Consider the following 12,723-nt stretch of genomic DNA (forward strand, 5'->3'; position numbering starts at 1 on the left):
CTGAGCTTTCCATTTCTGAGTAAACAAATCTTGCTGCTACTATCATATAAGAAACTAATTCTTTATGTTCTCTGTTTATTGATTGAGTTGTATAATTTAACAACGGTAGTATGGATTCTAATGTTATTTCATAACACAGTATTTTGGACATTAATTCCATAATCCTTTCCCAGTATTTCGATGCTGAAGAAAAAAACACCACATATGAATATAACATCATCATTATTTTCTACATCTCCAGCACATTTTTTAATAGTTGTTATTTATTGTGTTAATTATCAACAGAAGTTAAGTACCTCCTTGACATGGACATTAAAGCAGTTTTCTCTTATACATTGGTTTAATGAGAATTTTGGTTTGATAGTCACAAACTTGGATGGCTTTAAAAGAGGTTTAGATAAATTCATGGAGGATAAAGCTATCAGTTTCTACTTGTAAAAGGTAAAGGACCCCTGGATGGTTAAGTCCAGTCAAAGGCAACTATGGGGTTGCGGCACTCATCCTGCTTCAGGACGACGGAGCCGGTGTTTGTCCACAGACAGCTTTCTGGGTCATGTGGCCACCAGCATGACTAAACCGCAACGGAAGCCAAAGCACATGGAAATGCTGTTTACCTTCCTGCCACAGCGGTACCTATTTATCTTCTTGCACTGGTGTGCTTTCGAACTGCTAGGTTGGCAGCAGCTGGGACAGAGCAATGGGAGCTCACTGTCACAGGGATTCGAACCGCTGACCTTCTGATCGGCAAGCCCAAGAGGCTCAGTGGTTTAGATCACAGCGCCCCCTGCGTCCTACTAGTAATAACAGTTGGGTACTACATCTAGCGGGACGCGGGGGGCACTGTGGGTTAAACCACAGAGCCTAGGACTTGCCAATCAGAAGGTCGGTGGTTCGAATCCCCGTGACGGGGTAAGCTCCCGTTGCTCATTCCCTGCTCCTGCCAAACTAGCAGTTCAAAAGCATGTCAAAGTGAAAGTTGATAAATAGGTACTGCTCCGGTGGGAAGGTACTCGGCATTTCCGTGCGCTGCTCTGGTTCTCCAGAAGCAGCTTAGTCATGCTGGCCACATGACCTGGAAGCTGTATGCCTGCTCCCTCGGCCAGTAAAGCGAGATGAGTACCGCAACCCCAGAGTCGGCCACAACTGGACCTAATGGTCAGGGGTCCCTTTACCCTTTACCTTTACTACATCTAGTATCAAAAATGGCATGCCTCTGAAAACCAGTTGCTAGGAAAAGTGGGAGGGTGCTGTCCCACTCCTTCCCTGTTTATGAGCTTTGCATAGGTTTCTGGTTGGGCACTGTGAGGGCAGAACGCTGGGCAAGATACACCTTTGGTCTCATCCAGCAGGGCTCTTACATTCTTAAGAATGATGCAGGCTCGAAAGGCAAAGCAGGAATTCTCGCAAGGCAGTCACAGAAAGAGAACCAGCAGAGTAAGGCAGTGGCTGCAGGATTAAGCACATCTCCCAGTGAGCAACTTGACCCAACATCAGCTAAAGGTCATATGAGCCACTGCCTCATATTCACCCCTTCTAAGCTCCATCTTACATAGATATCCTTAAAGGACCAGCCTCCAGACCTGTAAATTTGAACTACTACAGGATGTCTCTTTTTCTGGCTTCTCACCTGGAGTGTTCCCTGCATCCCTGGCCAGGGATGATGATCACTACTTTGGGGAAAACCTTTGTGAGGAGCCTGGGTCCATTTTTTGTGGACTCTTGACTATGAGCTTTAGAATAAATGAGTTTTCAACTACCAGTGTCAGGAGGCTGATGAACAGTCCTCAGCCAGCTCCTCCTCTAAGCTCAAGGCTGAAGCCATTTAAAATCAATTCTAAGGGGAATGAAGTTGGCTTGCTCCCTAAGACAACTGATATTATACATCTGTAGTTCTCTCTGAGGAAACAGAGGGTCTCTCACACGACACCTCTTCCTTCTCCTGTTCATTATAAACCCCACACCACCCTCAGAAGCTCAGGGGTGACCTGGGAGAGGGCATTCTCTGTGACAGCCCTAAGTTGTGGAACTCCCTCCCCACAGAGGTGCATCTGACAACTTCATTATACATTTTTAAATGAATGCTGCAGACACACCTTATTATCCTGGTTTGGTTTTTTTACGCCACAGGTGTTTATTTTAAGGACCCACCCTTAGCTGTGTGATTGCACTTGTTGCAATTTTAAGTTTTAAAACAGTTTTAATGGGTTTTTGTTAATGGTGTAATCTGCAACCCTAGAGTGAAAGCTCAATAAAATTGCTTTTCCACCAGGTACATAGGGTGAAGAGCTGCTTGAGGCAGTGCCTTGACCCAGAGATGTGGCACCCCCCTGCTTGTTCTTCTCAGTGCAGACCCAGAACACCAGGCCCAATCTCCCACATGAATAACCATTGGCTACAGCACCAGAGGCAGCAGCTGAATAAGCCCAAGGACATGGAGATGGTATGAGCTTTCGTGTGCACACACACTTCTTCAGATACAGTGTATCTGAAGAAGTGTGCATGCACACGAAAGCTCATACCAAGAACTAACTTAGTTGGTCTTTAAGGTGCTACTGGAAGGATTTTTTTTTTATTTTGGCTATAGCAGACCAACACTGCTACCTACCTGTAACTGGACATGGAGATGGTTATATTTTGCTATATTGTGCTGCTGGTGGTGACTACTGTGAACATCAGTTGTTGGAAAGACAGGTCACAGATTTAACTTAATAACTAATAAGTTAAAGTATAGCTCTGCTGTAGGCATTTATATTAGATCAAGGTCCTCCTGTATGAAGGATGTGTATTTTCATAAACTGAATAGAGTGAAAGATTATGAATCATGTGGGGAAAGAGTGTGTGCATGAACTTAATAGTGCTTAGTGTGTGTTTTTTAATTGCTGGTTTGTTAATAGTGTTTTATAGATTGTTTTACTGATGACTTGTAGAATATATAATATGATTTATGCTGTATTTCTGATGTTCTATTGTGTTATTCTTATTTATTGTTTGTAAACCACTATAGGGTTCACGTGAATGGAAAATGGCATAGAAATACAACCAATTACTCAACTAATACTAACAATACACATATTAGGCTTCAAAGTTAATAGTTGACAGGGTCTGGTCCTCGTCAAAGACATTGATGTTCCCTCTTTTACAGAGATCAATAAGGGGATTCAGATGCACCTTTCAGTTCAGCACCTTTTATTTCTGTGGCGTTTGGGTATTTATTTTCCCTGCCCATGGGATCTGCATACACATGAGTCAACTGCAGCTTATGAAATCTGTTACTGTTCTCCTGTGTGACTTACTGGGGGGGAAATAAAGCGAATGAAAAGTTGAAAGCTGAAACCACAGATTCAAAAAGCAAAAACAAAAACAGGAGGGTGTTAAACAGTGTGTCAATCCACATAAGGCCAACTTCTCAGCTGATAGCTGTTACAAAAATGTTATAACCATTTTGAAAGCCTTGCTGGGAAGTGGCCTGGAAGAAATGTCTTCAATAAATGAAATAAACTGAATAACTCTTCCTGAAAACAAAGAATTGGACTTACTATCTTAGTGATGTTCAGCTAAACAAGGCAATATTGTGGACAGAATAGCAGGATTCTAAAGTGTTTTGTGGAAAAAGAACAGGTGCCAATTTTGTTGTAGATGAAGCACAGTAACGTTGTCTCCAGAGATTACCATCTAGATTTCCCAGAATGCCCTTGGGAATGATATTACACAATGGTGCAGCATTCAGGCCTCTTCCTGAACTCTAAGAAGGAACACTGCTGGACTGTTCAGCTGCCATTTGAAGTGAAAGCAACCCATGTTATTTTACATTTCAAAAACCCTTAACAATTTTATTGTTGGGGGAGGACCCACTTATGCCCCCTCAAAACACTCACACACCCAAAGTCATAGAAATTCTCAGCATCTATGGTGAAGCAAACATGGTTGTTAGGATTCAGCACCTCTCTAATGCCAGCACATTTTCTGGATATAAAATCCCGAAGACTAATACCACGGCTGGCAGGATGTCAGTTGACTAAATAGTGGTAGTTAATCTTTGCTTAATCTTTGGTCTCTGAGTGGCTCAAAAAATCAGGATAAAACTGGCTGCTTTCCACCCATTTCAAGATTGAAAGTCAACAAATAATTGGCAACTTATTGCATTAGGTTCATGTTGGTCTTTTCGGGTTGTGAACGCAGCAAACCTGGAAATGTATACTTCTGGGTTTCGCCATGTGCATACACACAGAAGCATTCTGCACGCTTCACACATGTGCAGAAGCGCCACTCTACTTACGGACTTTTTGGGGTGCAAACAGCACCCTGGAACAGATCGAGTCCAGTTTACAAGGTTCTGTAATACTGTAATTCTACTGCAGGCATTATTAAAACAGGGACGTTTCAACATGAGGTGGGGGGCACTAGGGATAAAGTAAATCAGGAATAATGCCTTTCTACCAGCAGTGCACCTTGTACCTGTTCCCTAGCTTGCTTAGAATTAGACCTTGGGATAACCCTCAGCTTGCCTCTTGCCTGAACCACAGCTGTCCTTGGATCAGAACTCAGACTGGCCTTGGATGTCACTGCTGTGTCTATGCTCATGAGGAACATGTTAGTTCAAAGTTTCTTTGAAGCCCAGGACCCAGCTAGGACAGGACAGGTGGCAATGAAGGGTAGGGGAACGCTGATCTTTATTACGTTGGCTTCCATTGGGCTGTATGGGATGAAATTTTGGGGATGCATATCTGGGATACAGGTGAGATGAAGTCAATGGTGGGTGAACAGTGAGAGGACAGAGTTTCAGATCCTTCCCATGCATTTGTTATGCTGGGTTGCATCTTTGATATGGAAATGAAGACAAGCTAACTTCAGATTAGAAAAAAATGTGGAACTGACAAAAAACTGACGGGTCCTTCTATCCCTATATTTTATCCATCAAACTAAATATAAGTAGAAAACATACACAATAAAGGTTGCACATGGATTTTCTTTTCTTTTCCTGTATCTGAATCTTTGGTCATTTACATTGAAAAGCAGGTAGGTAATGGTAATCCAATACACTGAAAATGATCTCATATAATTCCCACCGTTATTTGGCAAGTGTCCACCACCAAATTTAAAATTAGCTACAGATTTCACGCCAGGCAGATCCTAGAGGGAAAGTGATCATATCAGGGGAAAACCGAAATGCTGTAAAACTGGTGATTTTAGAAAACAACAAAGAGACCAAATGGGAAAAAGGCAGAACAGTGGACTTTTGTTCATACTCATTGCACATCCACCTGAAATAAATGGTTCTCGGGATAAAGAGATGACAAGTCTCCAGGGCTGTCACCCTAGCACTCTTTGGAAGCACTAAATTGCCTTAAATGGAAAGAAAACAAAGAAATCCAATACTGTGTGACCTGATAAAGTGCAACCTAAAAGTAGGCTCGCCAAAGGAGTGGAAGGATGATTGAGTGTGAAAAAATATCATTCACACATGGCCAGCACATCAAGCCATCTCTCCAGCTTCTAAGATGGAGAAGCGTCAACAGTGAGTTAGGAATATAAACAGTAAACAACAACAAGCTGTAATAATACTGATGCCAATATATATGTAACATGATGACCCATCTTTTACTTGCTGTAAGAATCTGGCTGGCATTGACTAGGTAAAAAGGTAGAAGATAATGCTGGCCCCTTGCCCCCCCCCAGCTTTATAATGCACCCACTCCACAAATGGGGCCATGCTGGCTGCAAGCAAGCCCCACCATGCTCTCAGGAATTTGCCGATCAATGGATCACAGTAAAATGACTTTGTGCAACATCTACTGATTTCAAATGCTTAGAGACTGGAACATGAATCTCTCCTAAATGAAAGAAAATCCTAAGTATATTCTAAGACACAGAATAGATCAAAAAAACAAAAACAAAACCCACCCTTCTCAGTTTTAAATGAGTTCTGAAACTGTGTGAACTAATGTTTTGGCTGCATAAACTTTATTTTCCTTGCTTCTCAGATTATTTTCTGACCTTTTGACAGACATAATGTGTGTGTGTGTGTCAATGGATGGTGAAGTTAAGTCTTTGTGTCTGCGTCTGAGAATAGGTTACTTCAGGAGTGCATGAGAACTATTATGCTTTGAACCTGAAGAAGTGTGTTTGTGGGAATGAACTATTGAGTTACGGGAAAAACTTGCACTCAGGCAGGGAGACAGAGAGAGAAAAACTGTGAAGTGAAAACTTACCAGTTCCGGAAAATAATATATTGTCGGGCATGCATAATCTTTAAGCCTAAATCCGCACCAGGATCTTCTATGCGTCCAGAGCTGGCACAAACATGCCAGAGACTGGGTTAAATACATATTAAGTAAAAGGCTTTAGTCCATTTGCTATGAAAAATAATAGCCTTACATTGACTTATGAGAAGATTAATTTAAATTAACTGTCTTTCTGATACAGAGACATTGAGAGTCTTAAGAAATTTACACACTGACAGGGACTTCAACCTTGGAACAGTAAAAAGCTTCTGTGACACAAGAAGAAAAGCCAGATTTACTGATTGCTCTTATTCCTTAGGTATTTGTCTACAACAATTTAGAACTTTAATAAGAGTTTGGCCTGTTTTTTTTTTTTTAAGTAGTTGCTTCCAGGTGACCTGTTTATTGGGCTTTCATCCTAGTTTGTTTGTGAGATTAGACAACATTGGCTATTTAATGAGCATTCATCCTGATTGTGGGAAGAATAAATGGCATCAGGTAAGTGTACTTTCCTGTCACCTTCCTTTTGCGTGTTCAGACTCTGAACCCCCCCCCCTCCAATAAATTCACATATGACTCAAAATTTTGGTTTGGTTTTTGGCAGAATTTAGGCCACAACTTTATTGATTACAGAAAGTGACTGGTTGCATAGGCTCTGGTTTGACTAGCTCCCTGCCATGCAGGTAGCGGTGACCCAGGGTTCCAGCATAGATCAGCCAAGGGTGAACACCTGGGTAAGCAGAAAGCCGGGCAAGGGCTAACTCCGCCACCCAAATGGCCCCCTGGACACAGGCACGGGCACAACCCCCTCACAGGGGTTGACCAAACCACCGAGTCCCTGGATTTCTTTAACGGAATACCCTTCACATAGGGATGGCGAGAGCGTTCTCCCATCCCTATCACCTGAACCAGAGCCATTCCACAACCTTACAAGTTGTGACGATTTGCTACGTGATAGGTGACCCAAATGGCAACAGCCAATAGCCAAGTGGGGAAAATTCCTGCCTTGCCTCTGTCCCAACGACAGATGACACACGATGGCATAGCAAGGTCAAGCGCAAAGCCCTAAAAGTAGGAGAGGTGAGTGGGTGTTCTGAATGCATGCGCCAAAAGAGGAAGCTCTGGGTCACATGCATGGGCATAAATAGGTCCCTCAAACCGTTTGGACTGCATCCTATTGGCCAGATTGTATCCAGCTTCGAGGGCCCTACTAGTCGGGTGTTGTGGCTGACCAATCGTACCCACCCACAACACAGGGTGTTGGTTTGCCAGGTCTCACAAAACAAACAGAACAATAAAAATAATGTGTTGCTCTAAATAGTTTATCTGATCACTGGAAGAACCTTATGAAGACGATGTCTTGAATGCATCATGCACTGGAAATGTGAATTGGTTGTAAATCAGCTACATAGGAAAATTTCAATTAAATGAATTTCCATTAGTCCATCTGCTGTTTAGAGGTAGACAGTGATACTATAATCATTCCTCAGAAATCACTACCTTAATCTATTTATCTCTTCCTCTCTTTTTCAGAATTTATTGCAAATCAGAATCCCGCGCCCTGAAGATCTGGAGCAAACACATCTTATTTATTATGGAAACACTTTAGGTTAAATTGGTTCCATTCAGGAGAGCTAACTTTCAAAAACCTTATAAGACAAAATGCTTTTCCAGTGACTTCTTGTTTCTCGCTTCAGGTTTTTGTTTCTCTTTTGTCTGCCTTTGTTTCTCATTTTGCATTCTTGAAAATAACTAAACTTGTTAAAAGGAAAAACAAAACAGAACAAAAGCCTTTGCAATTGATACCTAATGACTGACTCTAGTATGGACAGAATTATTCCTTCTTTATTAAAATCTTCATACTAGTGTCAGTAAGTGGCTATTCCTTCTCTTCCAAAATCTTGCCATCCTTTATGCTGCCAGAAATAGTTTTAGAAAAAGAGGTTATTCCTTGATCAGATATAAAAATGTTGGACTCTTGCCCCCACTCTGTCCATTCAACTGGCAACTTTGCAAAGAAAAAGAGAAAAGAAAAACAAAAAACAACCACACACCATTCCCTTACAGAATATATACTGGAGAAACTTTCTAATATCCACATTTGACAACCAGGCTGAATATTTGTATGATTTAGTGCCAATTGTATGAACAACATGGTACAATAGCTTGATTTTGAAAGGCAATTCTCCTCCTGCTGCTTATTCAATTAAAAAAAATGTTTGTGCGTAGTAATGATACTTAAAAAAAATTAATGCAAGGTATGAAAAGTTACTTTCTAGAGCCTTAAAAAAAGTGCTTGCTATCAATGATTCACAATTACAGCCTGTGCATGCAAAAAAAATCACTATGATGTTATGCTGTGTGGTGTGATCTCTCAGCAGGAGTCCTGATCAGTGGGAACCACAAAGCACAGCTTTTATGATTATTCAGTCCAATCAGCTTACCCAAACTGTATCATTGCCCAAAAAGCATTCCATTAGCAAAGTCTTTGCTCTAATTACCTAGCAACATTGTGGGTAGCATGTTGTACCCATTAAAATTCTTCATGAGCAATTTACGATGGTAACAACTTCATTATATTATGGCAAGCCATCAATATGCCATTTCATCTGAATATTATTTCCCCTGTCATTTAAGTGAGCAGGGATTTTAAAAAATGCAGGTCTTATCAAAGCTAATTTGTGCTGGATGCCTGTATAAAAGAAACACAATGCCTTTGCCACAAGACTAGAAGACAATATAAGTACCTGCATTTCTGCCCACAAGTTGTGCCAAGAATTCCCATTCGAGTCAATTCAGGAATTCAGTCAAAAATCAAAGGGTTGTGGGAGGAATCTTACTTTTGTGCACAACGACATGGGACCGGGGGGCTGTTTCCTTGCCCACCAGAGTTTTTCTTTTTTCTTTTACCACACTGATAAGCAGAAAGTGAGATCTATGCAAAGGGTATTGAGAACCTTCAAGACATTAGCCACAGTATTGACCTTGTCTGTGGTTCTGTCCATATTGGTTCTCCATGAACACTGTATTGAGTAATACAGTGGTACCTCGGGTTACATATTCTTCAGGTTACATACGCTTCAGGTTACAGACTCTGCTGACTCAGAAATAGTACCTTGGGTTAAGAACTTTGCTTCAGGGTGAGAACAGAAATCGTGCAGCGGCAGCAGCAGGCCCCATTAGCTAAAGTGGTGCTTCAGGTTAAGAACAGTTTCAGGTTAAGAATGGACCTCTGGAATGAATTAAATACTTAACCCGAGATACCACTGTATTCAAATACAGTAGGCCCACAACTTATGCAGACTTTATTTATGTGATTGCAGCTTTACACAGGTCGCCAATAAATAGATAGATAGATAGATAGATATAGATAGATAGATAGATAGATGATAGATGATAGATGATAGATGATAGATGATAGATGATAGATGATAGATGATAGATGATAGATAGATAGATAGATAGATAGATAGATAGATAGATAGATAGATGAAAGATAGATAGATAGATGATAGATAGATAGATGAAAGATAGATAGATAGATAGATAGATGAAAGATAGAAAGATAGATAGATAGATAGATATAGATGATAGATGATAGATAGATAGATAGATAGATAGATGATAGATAGATAGATAGATGATAGATATATGATAGATAGATAGAGAGATGATAGATAGATAGATGATGATAGATGATAGATGATAGATAGGAGGCAGGAGACCCTTCCTTACCAGACTCTGAAGGCTCTCACGAGAATACTTTCCATGAAGGATTTTCCATGAAGGGGTTTCTCACTGTAGAAACTGCTTTAAAGCATTCTGCCTTGCTTACAGGACTCTGGGAGGCTCCAGCGAGAACTCAAGAGGCTTTCCAAAATCTTGCAAACTCTCGGATGGTCCCAATCCATGGTTCAATAAGCAAATATTAAAGTTACCTCAGGCTCGGGAGCTGCATGTGCTCTTCTAGGCCTCTGGCTCTCAGGGCTTCCCCCAGGCAACACCTGAAAGGTGATGTGTCTTTCAACTGTGATAATGGTGTTGAACCAAAGATGAACTGTACTGGAAGCTCTGAAAATGCCATCTTGGTAGTCAAAATAACCCCACAATTACTTGGTAGTTGTTATAACAACGAGCTCCTATATGTTTATATTCACTTGTTTTGATATAGGCCAATTGGCTTGCTTTGATGCTATCCTTGTCTGTAGGCCTGGGGTGCTGGGCTCTGAGCCCAGAAAGGGGAGCTATATGTAAGATTTGGGTGTGAAGCGATGATCTTGACTGGTCAGGTGAAACAATGGGAAGTCCTGGTCAAAGGAGCATATGCTGCCTTCTGTATAAATAATGTTTGAACATTTGCTTGGGCACGAACAAGCCATCTCTTTGCTGCGGTGTCTGTCTCACAGTTATAAAGGCTGGGAGACCTGGCAGGCTACTTTGCTGCAAGTCCACACTTTTCTTTAATAAAGCAGTAGAACTGATCACTTTTTTACATCCTTCTTTGGTATCCCTGCACCTAACCACTCCTGAGGGCCCTCCCTTGGGCCTGTGGTTCAGATCATCTGGATGGAGAATGAAGAGATGTTGGGAGTGTGGAAACCTCTATTCATCTACCTGCTTCTGCCTCTGGCTTTGCCTACCCTTTTCATGAGTCCCATTGGGAGGCTGACTATAAGGGAATATTTCCCTTTGGCTGTAAAAGTTTCTCCAACCTTGGGCTAGGCTGTTAGACTTTGACTGTGAGGCATTCACTAGGGCTGCAGTGGGGAGAAGGGTTTTGACAACCCTAAGTTCCCTGGACGAAGGTGCAAAATACAAACCATGCAGTAAGTAAATAAGTAAATAAGCAAGCAATGACTTTGTTGGCAATGCTCATTTATGCTTATTGGGAGCTAGACGCTGACTGTTCTCTGTTAGGATGATAAATGTGACGATAACCTTCCATTATTTTCTCCATCATCCTTAATCTCTTTCAATATTGTAGTCTATTGCATGCTGGTCTGATAAAAAATATTTACCTTTGTATGAAAAAAAGGGGGAAGAGTCAACATGGCGGATGCCAGCATTTAAAAGACAGTTGGGTTCATTTCTCCTTTTAGAGTCCTTTGACAACGCACCTTAATTCCCAGCCATTCAGAATATAGTCCTCCCACGATTTGTGCATTTTAGCCCCTCAGAAAATGGAAGTTAGGCATTTTTTAACAGCAGGCATTTATCAGAGTTCCACACCGCAGGCGCATTTCCCTCAAAAATATAGTGCTCCACACTTAACTATGTCTTGCTGAGACACCATCGAGTTTATCTCTACTTGCCACTGCCTGGCCACACTTAATGACACACTGCAAACAATTCCATAACACTTACCTCTAAAAGCCTGCGACATTCTCAGAAAGGCCAGGGCTTTGAAAGGCACTCATGTTGCCATGGAAATTTGTAGCTTTCATCCATGGAATGACAAAAATGTACCCTGCGTCTCAACCCCAAACGCTTTAGAAGCTGGCAACGCTGCGTTACATTCAGTCTTATTTTATTTATATTTTGTTGTATTTAATTTGGTACTGATATTGCTGCATTCCACAAGCCACGACAATTCTGGGGTATATGGAGTAAACATGTTGCATACAGCTGACCAGGTGTCGTAATGGGGGGGGGGGTGTTATAAAACGGAAAGGGCATAACTCTTCATTTTATACTGAAGACTATTTACCACTGAATGAATCATTCCTTTAAAAGCTTTTTGGAATGATTTCATTATTCCCTTCTCATGCTATTCAGACTTTTCCTATGCAGGATATCATGCCATTTGCGAAGAGGAAAATAGTTTGTCTATCTCTTGCATTCTCCCCCCCCCCAAAAAAAAAGGTTGTGTTTTTTTTTAAAAAAAAATGCCAGTTGTAGTGCTAGCCTTGCTTAATACATGCTGCTGAGATTTTGGTTTAGAGATAATCCACTTTTAGTGTCTTGGAGTAATTCCTAATGACCATTGTGTGTCTATAGTAATTTGTGTCAGTTGTTTAACTTTAAATACAATGTGTTCTTCTTTAAGAACTGCAATGATGTGTTCAATGAGGTGTTATTTCAAAAGCCAACTACACAGCAGTGGTTTTCCCTCTGAAACTATTTTGATATCATTTTGACCTGAAAAGTCATATTGCAATGTGCAACCAAGTTAATGTACCACTGTGACAGCTATTTCCAAGCAACAGATGTAAATAGATTCCTGAATTTAACTCAAAAATCTCATTTTGTGTGTGTGTGTGTGTGTGTGTGTTTGGCTCTCATGAACACAAAACAATTTTCATTACATGGATTTGTACCAAACTATTTCATATCCCTTTTATCCTGAACTTTGTGCTTAGCAAATATAAAATAACCACAATTTTCTCACTATAAAGGTGGTAGCTTCAAAGCAAGCTATAGCAGCAGTGGTCACGATAGCATAATATCTATGCTCTAATTAAATTGCCAGAGACCTAAAAGAACATTCTAACTAAATTTTAAG

The sequence above is a fragment of the Podarcis bocagei genome (assembly GCF_964188305.1).
Source record: "Podarcis bocagei genome assembly, chromosome: 1".
In the NCBI taxonomy this organism is placed as follows: Eukaryota; Metazoa; Chordata; class Lepidosauria; order Squamata; family Lacertidae; genus Podarcis; species Podarcis bocagei.